At 43.5% G+C, this 21,995-nt stretch overlaps 1 protein-coding gene across 1 annotated transcript in view; it reads right to left on the reverse strand.

The window, feature by feature from the left end:
* LOC121915097 (leucine-rich repeat and fibronectin type III domain-containing protein 1-like protein) overlaps positions 1 to 21,995 on the reverse strand; it is a 70,522-nt gene that overhangs the window by 14,311 nt on the left and 34,216 nt on the right. The window contains exon 2 of the mRNA XM_042438950.1: positions 15,863 to 16,040. The gene's annotated coding sequence lies outside the window, so the exon portion shown is untranslated. The remainder of the gene's footprint in view (positions 1 to 15,862; positions 16,041 to 21,995) is intronic.

The raw sequence follows: 21,995 nt of genomic DNA on the forward strand, positions 1-21,995 counted from the left end.
GGGGCCCAAAGCACTGCCCTTGAAACACCCTGAAGCTGACCCCCAAAGTCCTCAGACTCCCATTTTTAAAAGACTTTCAACCCCGAATGGCTGGAAAACTGCTGCAAAATGTAGTGGTTTTGCTCCCACCCCACCTTTCCCCCAAAATAAAGGCAAACCCTCTCTGATCAAACCTTGCCAAGAAAACCCCACAATAGCTTTACCTTAGGGTTTCCATAAGTCAGACTTGAAGGCTCACAACAACATTTTGGCACAGAAAGCAACATTTTCGACACAGAAAGCAATGTCACTGCACAAAAATATCATTTTCTGTGCCGAAAATTCTGTTTCCTGCACAGAAGATGCTGCTTTCGGAACACAGGTGATCTATGTGAATTTTATATCGGGACAATCCCAGACTGTGAATAGTTTTCAGAGGCTTCCTTGCAGTGGAAAGAAAATGGCTAAAAAATTACCTGCTGCTTCTTTCAAGAACAAAATTAGCAATGAACTACACCTCTACTCTATGCTTCTTTCTTCAGTCGTGGGCAGCATGGCATCCTCTGAATACCATCTTGCACCAGAACAACTGTGAGCAAAGATGTGGTTGCCTTCAATCCGGCTTGTGGGCATCTCCCCTGGAAAGCTTGACCGTCTCTTTCCTCACTGTCCATTTCTCAATAGATAAAAGCCCTTTTCATTTTTTACTAAGTTTTGGAAGCTGATTGTTTTACTAGAAAGATCACTTCTTTAGCATGCAGTACTATTTTTACCTTTTGCTCTTCAGTGGATATGTTTCACGCCATTTTAATCCTATAGACAGTTTACTGGCATTTTAAACAGTTTTAATGTTTTTATCTACATGTGTTTTCAGTTGTATTCCCTTTTTATCTTGTAAGCCACCTTGAGTCCCCACTTTGATGGGAGGGGGGAAAGTGAGGTATAAATAAAGTAATACAATACAGCTGCCGCTTCAGCACCGGCATCCTCAGACCTAGGGTTCTCCTGTTCGCCGCCTGATCTAAACACAAAAAGACATATTTAGATAATCCACTCTTTGAGGTTTGGTCCTTTTAAAGTTATTCATTGAAATGTCAAGCTCATTCTAATGCTCTGCTGTAAAAGAAACCTCGTGGCACCTAGCCAAGGACCAAAGACGGAGACAGCTGGCATGCACTCTCTGGGGCATCCAGACAAATGCTTGGGAGTTTACTCAAGTCAGCAAAGGAAGTTTTTATTATCCTACATGGGGGTGAGGGGGGAAACCAGCTAAAGACTTGCAAACATAGAACTAAATCCACTGGTTCATCCCAACAAAAGCAGAGCCGACTCATATAGATGCTGTGGCTGACCTGTAGTTGCTGCATCCCCCAACCACAATTAGGACATCACTTTTCATTGATGGGTAAACCCATCAATGGGCTCTCAATAGGATAAGTTCCCAGGTATGAAATGTCAATGCCAGAGTAGTAACATTATTGACAGTCACTTGGTGCCCCTTCCTCTCCCCTGCCTCCTCCTCTTCACTATTCCCAAATAGCCTGATGACCTTTCTTGTCACAGGCCCCAAGACAGACAGGCTAAATGAGGTGTGGCAGCGGCGATACTAGGGTTCTGGACCACACAGCAACTGCATGGCCCAGAACCCTAGTGTGTAACAGCGTCAGCCTAATGGTGGTATCCTTTCCACATGGGTGCCACCATCTTGATGTAAGGGACGTGCAGCATCCGCATGTTGCTGTGCATCGCTTTCAACAAACACGTGCACCACAAAAAGAACCCAGAAGAACCAGTTACTTTTTACTCCGGAGGGACATCACGTGGTTTGGAGGCTGCGGCGTCCTTCCGGAGTTAAAATGGACACCTCCAGACTGCCATTTTTGGGCAGTCTGTCTTAGGCCACAGTAGCAGAGCACCAGAATTTAATGTAAAAGTCTAAATACAGTAAAATAAAATATAATATAATAAACTGGAAGGCATGCTGGGTAGGGCATAGGGCAGAGAAGTGGATTTAAGGGGTCGTCAGGAACAGATCGCGATGATAGCAGTCCCGTGATTTCAAAGACATGCAATGATGTGGGCGTACAAACAGTGGTAATTCTGTTTTCACTGACAAATGTGATTGCGACGACACTGAGGCCCATGTGGTAAAGCCCATAGCCCATATGGATGTTAAAGAAAGAACTTCCTGAATGTGAGAGCTATTCCAAGCATGGAACAAACAGCCTCAGAGGTTGGTGGACTCTCTTTTGGGTTTTTTAAAAATACTATATATTTGTATGGCAAGGGGATAGTTGTTGAGATCCTTTCTAACTCTTTGATTCTATAATTATGTGGCTCACCATTGCACAATTTGTTCCATGGATCGGTTCTAGATGGAATGAACCAATAGGAGTCATGCCCAAATGTTTGGGTCACGCCTATCACAGCAAACGCCAGAATAAGAAAATTGAAGTTCCCTTCTACGATGGGAAGCGTCCAAGGACCAGTGCCCATTAAGCACACAATCTAGGCTGCTAACTGTCCAGAGATAACAAATGATGGACTGGCCACATTGAATCCCAGGTACTGTAGGCTATATTTCAGAGGAAGGAACTCATAAAACCACCTCTGAGTATTCCTTGCCTTAAGAAGACCCTATGAAATGCATAGGGTCACCGTAAGTTCACAGGCAACTTGAAGGTGCACACACACACACACACACACACACACACACACAAGTCATAACCAGCACTTTGAATTATTCCTGGAAATGGACCAATAGGTAGTGAAGTTCTTTGAACAAGGGTGTTATATGCTCCCTATAATCAGCAGTCAAGGATAAAATTATTTATGAGCACACTTTAGAGCCACTAATGTCTTGCTAACTGGAGAACCAGCCCTCCGCGAAACGCGCTGTATGTTAAAAGCACACCCTGATGTTGTACACTTCTCAGATCATCTGCTGCGCAGTTAATGTAAAATGTCCTTGGACTATCGAGCGAGTTGCTACGCGACGGCTACCCAAGAGAGGAGACACACCTTATAGCCTCTTCCCTGCTTGCCTAGTCCATCATCCAGGGCTGCCTACAGTTTACGAGAGTGGCACCACTTGCCTTGCGTGCAGCGATGGCATTAATATCTGGAAATCGCATTCTGCATTGAGTTATTCTATCTGCTGCCAAAGAGGATGGCGGGTACTCTATCGATATCACAAGAAATTAGCTGTTTTGGAGTGATATATATATATATATATATATATATATGCTGTTTTGGTAGTCAATGGTTCTCAAACATTGGTCTTCAAGATGCTTTGGTCTACAGTTCCAAGAAGACTTAGCAAGCTTGGCCAATGCCCAGAGATTCTGGGAGCTGAAGTCCAAACCACCTTGAAAATCCACCTTTAAGAGCGACTGCCATCAGCAGAACTCCCTTAAAAGTAAATTAAGCCACTGAAGATTAATCAAAAGCAGCAATGCTAACAACATTATTTAATCAGAGCCCAGCCGTAGTGTTGATTAGAGGCTTGGGGATATAATTCTCACTCTATGTTTATCAGTCTCCTAGTCACTTTGATTCAGGTTGCAGGGACAGGGGTGAGATTCAAGTTTCCTTCTCTCCTCCCAGGCTGCATCCACGGTGGAGAAATAACCCAGTTTGGCACCGCTTTAACTGCCCTGGCTCAAGGCTATGGAATTCTGGGAGTTGGAGTTTGTTGTGGGGTCCAGAGCGGAGCCACCCAGACTGAATAGTTTTCCTACCCTGCTGTACTTCTACTTTAACTGGATTCTGCTTGTTCCCCCTCAATCATCTGAAAAATGTAGGATAGTTATCCCAAACCATAGAGTCTAAGCCAGGTATCTTGGCAAGGGTCTAACCACTGTCCTCTTAAAGGCAATAGAACCACACCTTTTATTTCCATCCTTAAGGAGGGTTGCTTTGCCCAGCCACTTCTTCCAAAACACCCCAACCACTGAAGAGGCAAGCAACTAACCCCTTGCAAAGCTAGGCACTGCTGACAGCAATATTTAGCAATGGTCCCAATGACAGCTTTTATGTGCAATTATGGTAGACAAGCAGCAGGCTCTTCTGAAGCATTAACAGCCATTGTACAGCATGCAGGTTATTTCCATATGTGCGCTGGAGGTGGGCAAGAGAGAAGTAGGCCTTAACAGCCAATACAAAGCTCAGGACTGAAAAAAATGCCAGTCAGTCTTGCAGCTCCAGATCCCATTTGATTCTATGCAAAGCAGATGTCTGATCTCTGGGATGAACTCTCTGGGGAAAAGAAAGCAATAGATGGGTGTTTCACACCCAATCTAGTGGCCTGTAGTGTACAGATGTCCACATTAAGATGGAACACCACCCAAACAAGCCTTTGTAATGCCGCTTGATATTGTGACTATAGTGTTAAATTATTCCTTTTTAATCTTCCAATGTATCAGAAGCTGAATACTAGTTAAGAAGACAGGTTGACAAAGGAGACTGCAGAGAACCTGAGTGAATTCTCTGTATCTGTACCCAAGATGGAAATATGGGACAACAATCTGCAACACTACAACCAGTACTGTTTGCAACTCGAGACTTCACTTGGGATTGTTTTTGCATGGAAAACAACCTTATCCGCTTAGGAAACAGGCTTTTCTGGGCAGCAAATAATATTCCTGTGCAAAAATATTATTATTATTAGCACAGTAAAGACTATGTCTTGTGCGAAACAACGACACCAAAATTTTGCACGGCATAAAGCCCTCTTTTGCAGCATTTTATACTTTCCTGATCTTTAAAAAAATGGGGTGATCTCAAATCCAATCTAGCTTCAAGCAGACTTTGTAAATACTGTATTACTTTATATCTTTAATAAATTACAGTTCCCAGAACCGTTGGTCGTAGCCAAAAGAGTTGTTGTCCTAAAAAGCAACTTTTCCAAGCTATGTTTCGGAGCATGCCGGAGGGAGGCTGACTAACTTATCAGGCTGGTGAAGAAAAACCCTAGAGGGAATCCAAATTTAAAAACCAAATACACTCCTAACAGGTAGTATGTCTATATAAAAAGAATGGAAACAGCGAGAGGGAGCTTTCTCACATTACCCTTTATGCCTCCCATAAGTCTTGGAAGCACTGAAAATGGGGAAGTCAGAGGTGAAAACAGCAAGGCAGAGAGAGGAACAATGGAAGAGTCTTTCAGCCACATGTATGCTTCCCCCCTCCATTGGGAGCATGATGCGTCCCTGAAATTGTCAACCCCACTCAACACTCATCCACAGCTGCAAGGAAATTTGAAGTATGAAACTAACAATCAGCCCGCAGATATTAATGTTTTGTACTGTTTGAAACTGGATTATTAAAGTGCATAATGTATGCAGGCTGCTGGCAAACACAACAGATACCACAGGAGAAGGCGCAGTCAGAAAAAGAAGAATATTTATGAGAACCAATTATTCTTGTTTTGTAGCTTGTCTTGAGTTGCAGCGCCAAGAATGGCAGCCTCTTAATAATGAAGTAGCTGTCTTAGGAACTGAAGAGTGAGAACAATCCATCGAATGTAAGAGGCAATGAATTTCAGGAGAGCATGCCAATATGGTTAATTTTGCGTTGAAGTGAGGCGCAAGCATCTCTTGTGCCACCGCTTCACACACATACACAAAAAACCCAGACCCTTTTCTAGGCACTAAAACATCCAACAAGCTTTGACACTTGGGACATTTGAATATCTACATGCTGTGACTGTTTTTAACATCTTTCATTGCAGTCATTGGACATTCATTAGTAAGTGTAACTTGTTGGGAGTTTTGAGCAGAAGGGTGTTGTAGAAAAAGCTGAAACAGGGAAGCAAAAATTGCCATCATCATCCATCATAGAAGCATAGAATCCAAGAATCCATGAATAACTTGGCAAGCAGCCTAGTTCCTTCGTTTTTAGTGGGTTTTTTGGGCTATGTGGCCATGTTCTAGAACAGTTTATTCCTGATGTTTTGCCAGCATCTGTGGCTGGCATCTTCAGAGAGCCTAGTTCCTCTCCTAAGGAAGGTCTCCTCTGCTGGTCACAATTACAATGCAGATGCCCAAGGATTCCCACTCTCAGCAAACCCTCTTGGCATCCAATCTGAACAAGCCTCCTTGGAATGCTTCCATGCATTGCATCTAGTATCTCTCCCCACCCTGACAAGAGACAGGAGTTCCAGCGCCACCTGTATTGCATTCAGCTGGATTTTCAACATGGTCCCCTTAACCACACACATCTACAGATCTGAGAGGTCTTTGGTCTACAGGGAGGAGGAAGAGGAGTTCTCATCCATCCGTTTATTACAGTGAGCCATAGGAAATGGACCACCAGAAGACAAGTGAAAGATGACCCATTTCTTCTCATGCAGCTGGCCAAGCGCCAGGTTGGTGCCGCCAGCTGTCACCTTGGCAAGCGCACTGTAGAAGGCAATGAAAGAAATACAGCCTCATTGGAGAGAGGCTGGGATTCGGCTTTCTAAAGACCTTCAAACCCATCCATCTCTCTCCACACACACCCAATTTGCCAATTTCAATGTATCTTCTGGCAACAGAGATGGATAAAACAGCCCATTTTGCATTTCTTAATGATTTCTCATTTTCTCAGTCCTCTTATTTCCATCCCATTTCCCCATCAATTTTCAAGGTTTTTTTAAAGCCACAGGAACATTTGTGTGCCTTTTTTTGTGCATTTTCCCCTAATGCACACATTTTGCACACAATTTCTGCCTAATTGACATGTTTTTCCCTGGCAATTTTCCCTTATATCGTGCTCTCTCTTTTTTTGCTGTTGTTGTAAATTTCCCCCTAATATATCCACCTTGAGCATACTCCCTGCCTACCCTTTTCCTTTTCTTTTCAAGGAAGTGTGTCACAGGATTCAGAGAAGGACAAATACCAAAGGAAAAAAGCCCTTTCTGATACTTAATGCTGATTCGGGAAGTGCGGCATTTTCTTATCAAAATACAAGCCACATGATCTTCTCTACATGGGGAGAGAGAAATTATTTACTGCTGAAGTAGACATTAAGGTCAGTATCCTGTTAGTGACTTCCACATATGTGCCTGCAGCTTACAGATGTGCAAATCCCTTTGGGGTGGATTGCAGAGAGCTATTCTCTTGCCTTGCAGTCCATCCCAAAATCTTCCATGTCTGACAATGTCAGATCCCAGGAGAGGCTGCTACTACTCCTTCTTACCAGGAAGAAAGAAAGGAGGGGAAGTGATTTAGATCATAATGCTCTGACTGCTCTGAGCTACTTGGGGAAGGTAAAGACACCCAGGGCATGAACAGACAGGCCAAAATAAAGCTGCTTTGGGTCACTTTGGAGGTATGCTGTTTAAGTGACACATGCATCCTAAGAGGCCAGAAGCTGTGCCAAAGCTGGGCTCCAGTCCTTAGGACTGCAGTGTGGCTTTAGTGTGGCTTCTGGTGTCTTAGGATGCATGCAACATTTAAACAGCATACCTCCAAAGTGACCCGAAGCAGCTTGATTTTGGCCTGTCTGTTTGGGCCCCCAGTCATTTTTTCCCTTCCCCACCAATGGAGCTGAGATCAACTGCTTTTCTATGACCTGAACAACCTCCCTTTGCTTCCTCATTGGTAAATGACAGCAGTAGGAGTTCTTTCTACCTGGAAGTGGAAGGATGTAGAATTGCTTGCACAGAGCAATACAAACTTGTAGGATCCCAGCCTTTGAGTAGAAGACTTCGCCCTATGCTTCTGCCTCACTAGAGTCAAAAGCATCTGTTAGCCAGAACAGGAGTCTGGTGAGGACAACAGTGTGAAAAGGAGAGATTAATGTGTCTCTAAATGTTCCAGATTCTGCACACTACTTGACAGCAGCTCTTTGGAGGATACTGGTTGGAATACATCTTTGCTCCTTAGCCTGTCTGGCCACTGAGTTACAGGCTGTTGTGGTTGTAGAAGCACTGAAGCATGGTTCAGTGATCTGTTAAGAAAGAAAATGCAAGAGGAACCACTCCAAACTCTTTGGGGCTCTTCAGGGAGAGATGGGGGTGTTCTGACACCTGAAGAGGAATTCCTTCCCCTACTAAATCCAGGAAAAATGAGAAAGCCATGCTGGCGAATGAAAGATCCAACTTTTTTGACAGAGCAAAATTGGAACAAAATTGAGGCCCTGAGTTTAGTGTTCACACACCCGACTTTCCCCAAACTTATTTCCTGCAACATAATAGACAGCTTCCACAGCATATTGGTGGTGGACTATCTGGAAAGATGCTAATTCCTATAAACAGAAAAGACTCATCCTTCATGGATTTTACTGGATCATTTCATATTGGCTAGAGTACACCTTCTGGCATATCCCACAGGGAACCTTGCTTCATTTACAAGGCCCTTGCTTCATTGGTGAAGACAACAGAACTTGGTGGATAAACTGGACAAGCCTTGAACTAGAAGCAGACAAGGGAGGCTAGAGAAATACAAATCTGTGCCTCATCATTGCTGCCTTCATGATGACATTGCAGAGATTCCACGTCTGGAGCTTGGGATTGGACTAAGGGTTCAGCCACACTGCAGAATTAAAGCAGTTTGATATCATTTTAACTGCCATGACTCTATCCTGTGAAATCCTGAAACTGTAATTTGTTAAGGTATTCAGCTTGATCTGTCAGAGAGCTCTTGTGCTTCACCAAACTACAAATCCCAGGATTCTACATGATAGAGTTAAAGGTGGTGTCAAACTGGATGATTTCTGCTACATGGCTGCACCCAAAGACAAAGAAATGGATATTACTCCAGAGTGGGTTCCCTTCTCCCCATCTGGAGCTCTAGAACAGAAACAACAGTGCTTATGCTGCCACCCTTCCCTTTTTTGCTGCCGGTTCCAAATTACAGAATCCAAAGAGTTGGAAGAGACCCCAAGGGTCATCCAGTCCAACCCCCTGCCATGCAGGAACACACAATCAAAGCCCTCCCGACAGTTGGCCATCCGTCCTCTGTTGAAAAACCTCACACGCATCCCGACGGCGTGTTCTCAATTCATCCAAGGCAATGAGAAATACATAAAAAGTTCCAGCAGAGGACAAACCCCAGATTAAGGCACCTGGAGTTATTTTGGGCACCGCATGCAGCTGACACAGTGCCAAGCGTTTCTGGTTAACATCTGTGAAGCCCTTTGAAGGTGAGGCGAGACCTTGGATGTGGCGTGTGCTTTCATCTGAACAGGGGCTAATTATCGCAGACAAGTCGCTGTGCACACCACTTGCCTATAAAGATGTAATGCCGTCAACCCGGGACGGAAAAGCCTTGAAGTCAGAAGCACGTGCGTCTGTACACACACGCACACAGATCCCCACACACCGACCCATTCCAACAGTAACCAGAAGCCTTTGTGGCTGCCTTTTCCACCACACTTTCCACCTTTGCTTCCTTCCCCATTGACTACCGGAGAGAAACCTTCCTGCCTTGTATCCACCTGAAACTGGCAACCTGCGCTTGGATTATTCTAATTCTCAGTATCTATTTATTGGCAGTTACTCTGGCCTCTCCTGGCTCCGGGGTAATGACCCATTAACAGTGTATAAATAGGCACATCTCTGTCGATCTAACTCCTAGAAACATCTGGTTCCAATTCATTTAGCCTGGGTATCTGATAGCCGTTTAATATTTCAGTACTAATTAATGCCCATAAAATAGATAATCCTTTCGTTTCACTGCCACCTGATGCCCAGGGTGTTAGAGTCTAGTGTAAAGGGACAGGAGGGAGTAGATAAAGAGTTTTTGCTTAAGCTCCGGAGGATGAGAGAGGCTTCAAACGTGCGTCTGAAAACAAACACAAAGTTAAATGGCAGTTTTCTCTAATTGCTGCACTTGTTTTCCAAGGAACATGGTTCTTTATGAAAGTTTGGGAAGAAAGGCAAGGGCAAAGGTGGTTCATTAAGCCAGAAAATCCTCTGAGAAGATGAACTTTGGAAATGCGCCTGGCATTTATTTATTCACAAACACTGATGTATTGCTTATATCTAAAAATTTCAAAGCAGTCTACATCAATAAAATGGGAAATATACACAGTGTACAAAAACAGAGAAGACAACACATAAATTCCTTTTGAAGTCCAAGAAATAGATGTTGAGTTGCATAAGGAATAAGGAAAGCTTGCTTAAATAAATATGTTTCAACCTGTGGCAAACACTAAAAACAGCTAGTGCGTGTCAAAGTTTTGATGGGAAGAGCGTGCCAGCAGAGTAGGTGCCACTGTGCTGAACACCCTCCTGTGACTGACTGCCAAGGAGATATTGGGAGCATGTGGCGCTACCTGGAGGGCATGACTTTGCATCCCTGCACATTGATCCCAGATGGTTCCACTTGAAGGCACATGGTAAACTGGTGAGACAATTCCAAGTGGGCCAGATGCTCAATGGACCAGAAGAGTCTTCAGGTATCTTGGGGTTAAAGAGACAGAAAGGCAACTACCAGTCAGAGGAGTCTGCTTTCCATTCCAGGCTAGAATTCCCCAGAGAAACAAAGGCTGCTGCCATGCTGCAGAATTAATGCAGTTTGACACCATTGTAACTGCCATGGAGCCATCCAATGGAATCCTGGGATTTGTAATTTATTATAGCTCCAGAACTCTCCGACAGAGAAGGTTAAATAGCTAAAAAAAACTACAAATCCCAGGATTCCATAGTACAGTGCATTCCGGATCCCTCTGCGTAAGGGGAAATCAGCGTATGCTGAAGCCCCATAGGAAGTAGTGGGGCTTGCGCCTGTGGTGGGCGGCGGTGGGGCGGTTCGCACACGCCATGGGCATGCACTCCATTAGTTCTTCTGGGGCGCACAACAGGCTCTTCCAGTGTGGCTTTCAGCATATGCTGAAAGGCGCGTATGGCATGCCCGCGTAAAACACGGGTGCACTGTATTGAATCATGGCAGTTAAAGCGGTGTCAAACTGCATCAATTCTGTTTTATTACTCTTTAGATCCGTGAAGAATGAGAGATCAGGTCATGCTTGCATCTGCTTTGAACAATGCCTGATCCATAGCAGGGCATTCTGTCTTCTCAGTCTTCTCAGAAGACCAGAGCAAGGTAGCATGTTAAGAACATGGGATTTCTTTGGGAGTTCTTTAGAGGCCGATGATTTTATCCTACACTCTCCTTTTTTCTAAAAGAGACCAGATTGGATGCTATTCAAATCAGACATTGCCCAGGGTCTGTAGATACAAAGAGAGCATTCTACTGTGCCAAACAGTTTCTCATCCTAACATGCAATGCCATGGTAGAAACAATTGCTAACTTTCCTTCTCTCTTGGATAGAGGGAAAGCCATTCCTAAGGTCCTCACATATCAGAGTTCAGCTCAGGCCATGTCGGAAATGGATGCTTGTAACAAGCATTTCTTCAAAATTGATTTTTTGTGAAGACAGGGTTATGCCACAAAATGTGCGGAACTGGCAGCCTGACATTTGGCTGTCAGAGAGCCAAGAAAACGGACAAAAAATCTTAAGATGAATGGGGTCAGTCAACCGCCATCCATCCCTTGGAATTCTGGCAGCCATTTCACCATTTCGGGAACGTCCACAGAAGGGCGTAAATCCACAGATAAATTGCACAGAGGCTTCCTGTCAAAACAAGCAGGATTTTCTGTGCTTTGAGTGCTTTACAGCATCCATGTTGAACCTGTGTGTGTGTGTGTGTGTGTGTGTGTGTGTGTGTGTGTGTAAAGGGTAAGTTGCCAATGTCCTACTCCACCATCCTGCATTCTTAGACCCTGCATCTTAGGCCTGCATGTATAGCACAGGATAAATGGACATAAATCAGACCTTAGAAATGGGAATACCCCAAAAGAGGTATTTGAATAGAAAAACGTCAAAGGGATACAGTATTGGAAAGAGAAACAGCTAAATTAGGATATATCCACACCCTCCAGTAGTTTGTACAGAAACAATGGTTTCTTGACACACTGCACATTTCATAACACTGTTTGACATCCCAGCCACACACAGGCTCTCATGCCTGCTTTATCACCTCTCTCTTCTAGACCTCAGCCCATACCACATGCCAAACCAAGAACTTCTTCTTCTATTAATATGTTTAACTATTCATCTTGGCTTTATGTAGACCCTTCTCTTTACAATCATTGTTAAAACTAAAGGTGCCCCCCCATCACCTTATTCACATGTTTGGCATTTCTATTACTTTGCAAAGGGATGTTGTAGAATCTTTGAAACTATGGCCTGTTACAAACGGGCATAAAGTATGGACTGGGTCCGTATTAGGATTGGAAAGGGGCATCACTTCCGGACACCCCTAACCCTAATACAGACCGAGTCCGTACAAAATGGTGGCGCCCGTTCCACATGGGGGCTGCCATGTTTATGTAGTGGATGTGCTGCGTCCACACATTGCGCAGCACATATGACGGCGTCATATCCGCACCGCAAAGAGGCGCCATTTTGGTGCTTCTTATTTGCAGCGTGGAGGAGCCTCATGGTTTGGATGCTGGGGCTCCTCCGTGCTGCAAATGAAGGCGGCAGCAGACTGCCCCTTCTGGGCAGTCTGTAATGCGCCTATCTGAGTGAAATAAGCTATAACCACTTTCACAGAATGAGTCTACTTTCTCAGATGCATGCAGATGCATCAATATCTCTGATTCCTATTGCTATTCACACAATGCCCTGCCCATCCATTGGTCTAAATGTCTGCCCACAAGTGCTTCATTCCATGCATCTGGTAAGATAGACCAAGTCCACAAAGGCTTATGATGAAAATATTTTCGACTCAGTTAATCTCAAAGGCAGGATAGAAAAAAAGCAGAACAGAAAATGCTTTGGAAGAGAGACTAGATGGAAGACTGTGCAGAGCATTGTTCTGGAGACTACAGGATGACTGCAAGGCAAACATGATGCCTCTCCCTCCATCTTTTCCCTCTGTTCCCTGAAGAAGAATAAGCAAAGAGAAGTCATGCTGAAGAACGGACCAAAGTTCGTGAAGACAGCAAGAAAGATCCAAGCAAGCCTTGTTCATCTTGCCAGGTTGGACTGACCTCATGGGTCAGAGAAGCCTCTGTGTGTTATGCAGGTGAGGCATAAAAAGCAACAGAAGCAGCAGAATAGGTTTACTTTGGCATCTTGCAGTAGAAATACAAATCCTTGCATGCAAGGATGGATTTCAAAAATAGTTTTCTCCCTGCTGCAGGAGAAAATGAATATCCCTCTTCAGTATTTTTCCAATACTCAGTCATCCCAAAGCGCTGTGCAGGAATTATTCTGCTGAGAAAATTGCACCTTTTTCACATACAAAAACCCTAAGGGGCGGAGGTTGCACATGACACTTTTCTTTTCTTTCTTTGGCACACCAAAAATGGACTGTGCAACACTTCACGTTGTTTAACGCCGGGAGAAAATTGTGTAGTGTTGTCTTCTTCCTAGTGGGGTTTCTTGGGAATGAGTAATTAAGAAATCATTTCCATCCTTATCTTGTGGTCAGGTAGGAAAGGCAAGGCAAAGCAGCAGCCTGGGGGCTCAGCCACCTGCAGTTGCTGGGACTGTGTGTGATCCCTAAGTCCCCAGCAACCGCTTAATCCCTGGTTAATGGAGGAAGAAACTTGTGCAATTGCTCATTTCTAAAAGCGGTGTTGATATAAAGCAGCAGAAATTAAAATTCATAACTGGGAACATTACTTTTGAGACTGGTGTAATTAAGTTGTGTTGGGAGAAATGGTTGCTCAGACTGGAATCCCAAAACCATTCAGTTAAAGGGGGAGTTCATGTGGACATTTTCTGATCAGCAAGGAGCAATGAAGTTCCTGCTTGTTCTCAAAGTTCCCTGTCGCATAACGGTTCCCGGTTTGGTTTTAGTCTAGCATTTTCAGTCTGTATATACAACCATGCCAGTAAAAATAAATTTATACACAAACTGTGTCCCTGCCTTTGCTTGTCTTTCTTGCCCTTCTTCAAAAGTTGTTCCAAGTCTTTGCTATTTTTTTGCCAAAGTGGTGTCATCTGCATATCTTGATGTCCCTTCCTCCAGGTTTTAGGGCACGTTCCTCCAAGTCTGATCCAGTTTTCTGTACGGTATGTTTAGCGTATAAATTAGATACGCTGATAAAATGCTGCTGTGCCCGATTCCCTCGCCAATGACAAACTGTTCCATTTCTCTGTGTTCTGACTTGACAACTTGACAGTGACCTCTTGTCCTGAGTATTAGCTATGCACCAGGACAATAAAAAATGTTGTTTAAAAGCAACGCATAGTTTAGCAATGAGTAACACAATCAAAGGTTTTGCTACAATCTATAAAGCACAGGCGGATTTTCTTCTGCAATTCTTTAATGCCTTTTCTGGACCCAGTTTGGGCATCTGACATTTCTCACTCCATATACAATAGAAGTCTTTTCTTTTTTTAGCAACACTTTGCTTGCGTTGGAATTTAATGCAGTGTCCTGGTGGTCACTGCCATCCCTGGTCTCCCCTTTCTTGGGGACTTGGATGTATATTGATTGTTTGCAGTCTGTGGGCCATTGCTTTGTTTTATATATTTGCTGGCAGATTTTAGTAACAATTGGAGTGGATTATGTCTCTTTAGCTTGGAACAGATCTACTGGTGTGCCATCTGTTTCTGGTGATTTATTTCTCCCAAGTGTCTTGAGTGCAGCTTCTACTTCACTTTCTAAAATTGTGAGTTCATCTTCAAATGGTTCTTCCTGGAATGAATCTGTCATCCTGTCATCCCTTTGGTGTATTTTTTTCCATTGTCTTCTTTATTTCTTCTTGGTCATGTAGTGATCCTCCGGCTGGTCACAGGATCACCACTCTTGGTTTAAATTTTCCTCTGATTTCTCAGACCTTTGTATACATTTTTGTTGTCTTCTGTGTCTCTGCATTGACTATCCTATAGTTCTCTTTGTCCCTTTCAATGAAAAGGGCACTGTAATAATAAATGAAACACAAGGCAACAGTAGTACGGACACAATATCATGTGATAAGTACGGCCAAAGTTGCTTTTATCTTGTTAAAATCCCACTTTTCTAGTGTCATGCACACTCACACACACTTGAAGAAGTCCATCTCAGTATAAAATAGACATCACTATTTCTCTTCCTGCCTCCTGGAGTGATCGAAAACATTTCAAATTTACCCGCTGGAAAATACGCTCTCTCTTTTATTTTGCATTTGTTTGTTTACAATTTTCTAAATCATAAAATGTGTTAATAGCTTAATTGAAACCCCAGAAAATAAAAACCGAATCGAGCTGTGAGCATTAAGAATTGTAAAACACTGAATACCCAATCTAATTACTTGCTGTCAAACAAGGTAGGTGTGCTGTTGCGGATTGAGTCATATAAGCTTAACATGCAAATTAACTTGCAAACAAAACTCAGCCCCGGGGACAGATTTCATCCTGGGTGCGGTGACCTTTTTTGGTGGCATTTGCAATAAGGGGGGGGGGGTTGGATCCCATTTGGCTTTCACAGCCATTTCCTCCTGACTTAATATGGAAACAGGCGAGCTATTGCATTCAACAGAATAAAATAAAACAACAGCTACAGATCTTGGGGAAAATGCAGTAGCTAGATGCAGTCAGCTGCTATGCTGGCTTGTATTGGGAAGACATATAGGGCAGGGAGAGAGGATATGCTGGTCTCTGTTAGGAAGAGATGTGGGGCTGGGAGAGAGAATGAGAGAGAGAGATCCTCAAAAGATGAGGCAGGATACTACTACTACTACTACTACTACTACTACTAATAATAATAATAATAAATTGCTAGTCTGTGTTGGAAGGACACATGAGGCTGGGAGAGGGAAAACTCTGAGCATCACACCTCGGCATCCCTGGTTGCTCCTGATGTCCTGGGACCCTTTGGTTTCCTTGTGAGGAGTAGCAACTAGGAGCTGCAACCAGACCGGTCAATTGAAACAAAGGATAGGTATTGTGTTCTTACTTTCAAACGATCATCAACTTCACAGCCAGACCTGCTCCAGCTTCCTCAGATCCATTTTCATTAGTCGGATCATTTCTTCCAGCTCTCCTTGACATTCCAGATTCACATCCATTCAGGGCCACCATTCCCTGGTCAATGCAACAGTCACTTTCCATGGGTCCCGACGCAGCCATCCCACCTGAAAGAAAAGAGACCATTGCTGGGGAGAAATTGTTGTTTGTGGTGGTGCTGTAGTATTATTGCTGTTAAATTATCATTGCTGTTCTTGTTCTATCCATTTCATTTCACAGTCCAACAGGTGCGATCAGCTGGACTTTTGGACCATGAATGATGCAGATCCTATCCAGGAATGAAGGGAACAGTGAAGCATCATTGGGCAATGTGGCAACGTCCAAGTAGCCTCACTTTTTCCAGTTGTGCTATTTTGTGAAACTGTCTATGGTGATTTCATTGAAATGTTTTTCCAGGTTGTCTCCCTCATCCAGAATCCCAAAATATTCCAAAAACCAGATTAAGTTTCATGGGTAGCTGAGGTAGTGACATCTTTGCTTTCGGATGGTTCAGTCTACTCTACACAGATTTTGTTTCATGCATAAAATTACTTAAAACGCTGTATAAAATTACCTCCAGGCTATGTTGATAAAGTGCATGTGGAACATAAATGAATTTCGGATTTTGACGGGTGCCATTTCCAGAATAACTTATTAAGTATGTATATGCAAATACTGATATTCTGAAAACCAAAAAAAGAAAAAAATCCAAATCCCAAAGCACTTCTGGTCCCAAGCATTTTGGATAAGGGAGATTCAATCTGTATTGGTCCATTTGGAACTGCATACCCTCCAACTGTCCCTAATTAATTCCCTGTAATCCCACTTTTCCAGCTGCTTTAAAAATGACCTAGTTTCTCTCCCCTCTTCTCACTTTCTACCTCTATCTCCAACTTACTTCAATGGCTGAAAATTGAGTTTGAAGTGTAAAAGTAGTTTCTACTCAGTAAAATCAGCCGGAGAAAGAGGAGAGAGGGGAAAGTATCTTCCCCTTCCCAATAGGCTCAAGCAAAAGCAAACTGCTGCAACCTCTCCTTGCTTGTGTCTACTTCCTTATTAATTCCCTTTGTCATCTTGATCACATCCTTATATTGCTTGGCCACATCTTCTGTGAAATGTCAAAGAGTGTGAAACTGCTCCCTTCGATGATTTGGATTACATACATGAAATCCATAAATCAATCATCAGCCCATTCCAAGTAGTGTCAATTTTCGTAATCATTGCAATTACAACTGTATTTATTGTCACACTTTGCTGCTGTTGTTTCTCCCACATCCAAAGGTCTAAGTGTGCAATGAAATCAATCTAAGCCATCTGAAACAATTTAAAATGTGAAGCAATGCAAAATAATGCATGATCCAAAAATATATTAAGCAAATTAACAGTGAAAACCGTTTACATGCACAAAGTGGATATCATGGTTAAAGCACTAACATTTTAAAAGAAAGCCAGGTTTTAGCCTGGTGCCAAAATGAAGCCAGTGTTGGTGCCAGTCTGGCCTCAAAGGGGAGAGCATTGCATCCTTTCACCACTCAGTGCTACAACCAAGGCTGCATCTGCACTGCAGAAATAATGCAGTTTCACGCCACTTTAACTGTCATGCCCAGTGCTATGGAATTCAGGGGTTTGTTGTTCTGTGGGATATTTAGCCTTCTCTGACAGAGAGCTCTGATGACACAACAAACTACAGCTCCCAGAATTCCACAGCACTGAGTCATGGCAGGTAAAGTATTGTCCAGTTCCGGGCACCACAGCTCAAGAAGGACGTTGGTATGCTGGAACACATCCACCAAGATGGTAAAAGATATGGAAACCAAGCCTTTTGAGGCACAGCTAAGGGAACTGGGTATGTTTAACTTGGAGAAGAGGACAGATGACACGATAACCATCTTTAAAGATCTGAAAGGATGTCATATTGAAGATGGGGCAAGCTTGTTTTCTGCTGTTCTGGGGAAAAGTGTGTTTTAGTTATGTACTTCTGTTGGGATATATAGCAGCTTTGCATGCTGAGACCTTCTAGAAATATAAATGCATGTCTATAGTAGTTTTATTGCTTACTAACAGCCCCTCCACCTTTCCTGTTTACTAAGAGCACACCTTACCATTTGTCCCTTCAGAGAATCTCTTCTTCTTTTCTTTTTGTTCATCTCCAGAGGCATGTCCTCTCTTGCACGCTGAAGGAAACTTTCTTAAGAAGCACACAGTCGACTTTTTTTGCCTCAATTTTCTTTGCAACATGACGTTAGACCTGTGTCTTTATGCATGTGATGTTCGTAAGTAAACTTGTTTTTATTTTATTCTACCAAAGGACTTCATTTTAATTTGGGGACATGTGGGACTGGGAGATAAAGTGGACCTGGGGCCCAAACAGATAGGCCAAAATAAAGCTGCTTCAGGTCACTTTGGAGATATGTTATTTATATGCTGCTTGCATCCTAAGAGGCTGGAAACCATGCCAAAGCCATACTCCAGTCCTAAGGATTACAGTGCAGCTTTGGCACAGCTTCTGGCCTCTTAAGATGCATGTGTCATTTAAACAGCATACCTCCAAAATGACCCGAAGCAGCTTTATTTTGGCCTGTCTGTTCAGGCCCCTGGTTTTCTTCTCACCTATATTTTGCTGTGTTTGCTTTGTTGGTGAGATTGAGCAATCTCTCCTGTTTTTTGAGTTTTCCAACGAATCTCAAGAAAGAAAATTCCAACAACTTCTGCATGGCATGAGATTGGTTTGGATGACCCTTATGGTCCCTTCCATAATACTGTGATTCTTGGGGAGGTCCCTCCTATCTACAATTCTATGACAGCAGCTCAACTGTTAACCTGGATTAATAGCTCGTTCAAGCCTGCCTGCCTTCCCTGGTTGATCATTCCACTCTGCGTCTCATTTCAAGGGTCTTAGCTGGAAGCTAATTAAGCACGCCGACCTTACAGAATGAGCCAGGAACACCCCGAATGCTATGGCAACCACAGCTGCGATGTCAGCGCTCCACTATAGCCTCTCAGCAGCATCCTTGGCTCCAAATCAGGGACTATGTCAGAGAGCAGCACCTGGGAGTGGAGTGGAGAGAAGGGGCAGGAGTTGCAATGCTCCTTCCTTGGAGATTTGGCCGCCCCTGGGCCAAGAACCACAAGCAGAAGAAGCGGGATGTAATCGTGGTCTGTTTGGCATTACAAAGGACCGAGTCTGGTCTTCTTCTATGGACATATGGGAGGAGGAGGTCACAAGAATAACCACTCTGCTACAATTGTTGCGTGGGAGGCACAAAAAGAGTCCAGGACATATTCACCCACACACTGAGAAGACCTGATGCAATGCTTTGCTTCCCAACATCTCATCAATTCAACCCCATTTGGTTGATATGGTGCTCTGTCTAAGTAATGGTGAAGGAAAGGACTACAGTGCAGTGGAATCTGAGCCTACCATAGAAAGTGACCCCTTTAAATAAAAAGGCACTGCTGGAAGGTATCAAACAGCCCAAAGATAATAGGACAGTGGAAGAGGATGGATTTTTCATCAGACCTATTGCTGACACTGTGAGGACTGGCATCATGAACCACTGCCTGGCAATCTCCACTTGCCACTTGCCAGCAGCAAACCTCATTGCCAAGTGCCCAGAGTCCCAGTTTTGCATGAAACATGCAAAATAAGTCAAGCAAATTAGTGGTTGTTACTTACTCCTAGGGCCAGATTATCAACACTTCATAGAATCACAGAATCTTAGACTTCAAAGGGTCCATAAGGGCTATCAGTTCAAGCCCCAGCCATGCAAGAATGCACAAGTAAAGTACTCCTAAGAGATTCCCTCCAATTTCTGTTCAAAGACCTCCAAAGACAGAGAGTGCACCACCCTCTGAGGCTGTCTATTCCACTGTCAAACAGTTCTTACATTAAAGAATCACTTCCTAATGTTTAGCTGGAATTTCTTTTTTTAATGTAAATTGAATCAATTTGTTTGTGTTCTAATCCCTGGAGCAGCAAAAAAAATCAAAACAAAAACAAGTTTGCTCCATTTTCTATATGACATCCTTTTGGATATTTAAAAATGGCTATCATATCAGTCAAAAAAAGTCTTCTTTTTTCAAGATTCTCTTGAATGAATCAAGATAAGTATACCTAGCTCCTCCAGTCAGTCCTCATCAGGTTTGGTTTCCAGATCTTTCATCATCCTAGTCATCCTTCTCTGGACATGTTAAATTAGTACAGTTCATCCAGATACCAAATTGCCTGTGTAACAGCCTAGTTTATGGCTAACTCTCTTCAGATCAACCTCATGGCAACCCCTTGGATGAGACATGTTGCTCCCATGTTAATGTGATTATGAATCAACTTTGGGTTTTAGTCTGAACTTTAAAGGCAATGAAATAATTTGGGAGTAGAGTAAAATGCAGAATAGACCATCACCCCACTGATATGCATGCCACCCATTCCTGCCCAAAACAAACAGCATCCCATTTACCATATTAGAGAAAAGGGGGAAGACACATTCAAGCAACTGGCCAGTTGCCTGCTCACTGCCTCCACTTGCTCTTCACAGCAGCAGGCAACTTAATATGCAAAATCAGTGCTTTATTCCATCACAGAAGTGGATTATATTCCAATGGGAGGCCACAAACTCACTGGAAGATGATATAAATACTGTAATCTATTTTCCTTTCTCTGTGCAGCCAGCAGCAAATGGAAGGTGGCAGCACACCAGCTCGGCATGAAGAGCTCATGGCTAGTTATAAGCTTGGTTCCTTCTCGGTAATTTCTGGCAACCCATCTGAATAAGAGAAGTTCAGCCCGAAGACACAGGAAAGGTTATGGTTTTAGCAACCGGCTCTTGAGGGCAGGCTTTTTCAGAGTGCAAAAAGGAACCCCCAATTGTGGTTCCTTTTTGTACCCTGCAAAGAGCGAGATGGCCGCAGCACTGCAGCTTTATGGCGCGCCTTCGGTCAGTCGGTCATGTGGATGCAGCACCAGAGGAGCGCCGTGATGCCATGTACCATGCAGTGTGGCATATGGCATCACACTGGCCTGGGGTGGAGCCGGGCCATGTGTCATATGGATTCTGTGCCCTGACTCTGCCCCCAGGCAGTCTTTTCATGCCAGTCTGCAACATTTGCATGAATCTTGCCTCTGGCCCCTAGTTATACACCAACTCAGAAAGAAAGAGCAAGGTTTTCTGCAGCAAATCATAGAATTATAGAATCATAGGGTTGGAAGCGGCCACAAGGGCCATCCAGTCCAACCCCTGCCATGTAGGATCCCACAACCAAAGCAACCTTGACAGATGGCTGTCCAGCCTCTGTTTAAAGACCTCCAAATTAGGAGACTCTACACCTGCCATCTCTTTACACTTGCCACTGCTTGAATTCTGGGAGATGAGGGTAAATGGGCAAACAGGAATAGCAAGGAAAAGAAGCAGCAGAACAAGGGAAATGCAAAGGTTAACAGTGAGTTTATTGGAATAATAGGAGACCCCGACAGGTGTCCCGCCATGCAAACCATGCCCAGGTCTCGAAGAAGAATAGCTATGCAATATCAGCTGAGCAGACAAGGGGGAAGCTATAGATGTTTCACCAGCACGGCTAAAGCGGAATCATAGCACTATAACTGTGTAGTGTGAAATCATTAATGGCGATAGGCTGAGATGATTCTCATCCTGGATTAAGGTTCAGAGTCAAGTTAACTTGTTTTAGCCACAGGCCATGTCAGACATAATCCAGACATAAAAAAACAATTATAAGCTTTGGTCCCTGTGTGCTTGATACAGAAATTCAATTTTAGAGTCATCTGTTAGTTCCAGGTAATGGTTTACATTGGGTGAAACACAGTTCAGTTAACTTTTTGGGCAAAGATAGGGGAAGATATTCCAGCTGTTCTTTGGATGTTGAGGGGAAAATACAAAAGCTTAGAAACTGGAGAGGATGCTCAACAAGGGCCATCATCAACTGGTTAAAAGTCTGTGGACTCATTTGCTTTTACAAGCCAATAAAGCACATGGTAAGTACCATCCCATTTTCTCCTTTCCTATTGATAAGAAAAAAGAACATTCTAGTATTTCCCATCCAGATCATTAGAGGATATTAGCATGGATCCG

Source organism: Sceloporus undulatus, chromosome 9 (assembly GCF_019175285.1).
Source record: "Sceloporus undulatus isolate JIND9_A2432 ecotype Alabama chromosome 9, SceUnd_v1.1, whole genome shotgun sequence".
Lineage (NCBI taxonomy): Eukaryota > Metazoa > Chordata > Lepidosauria > Squamata > Phrynosomatidae > Sceloporus > Sceloporus undulatus.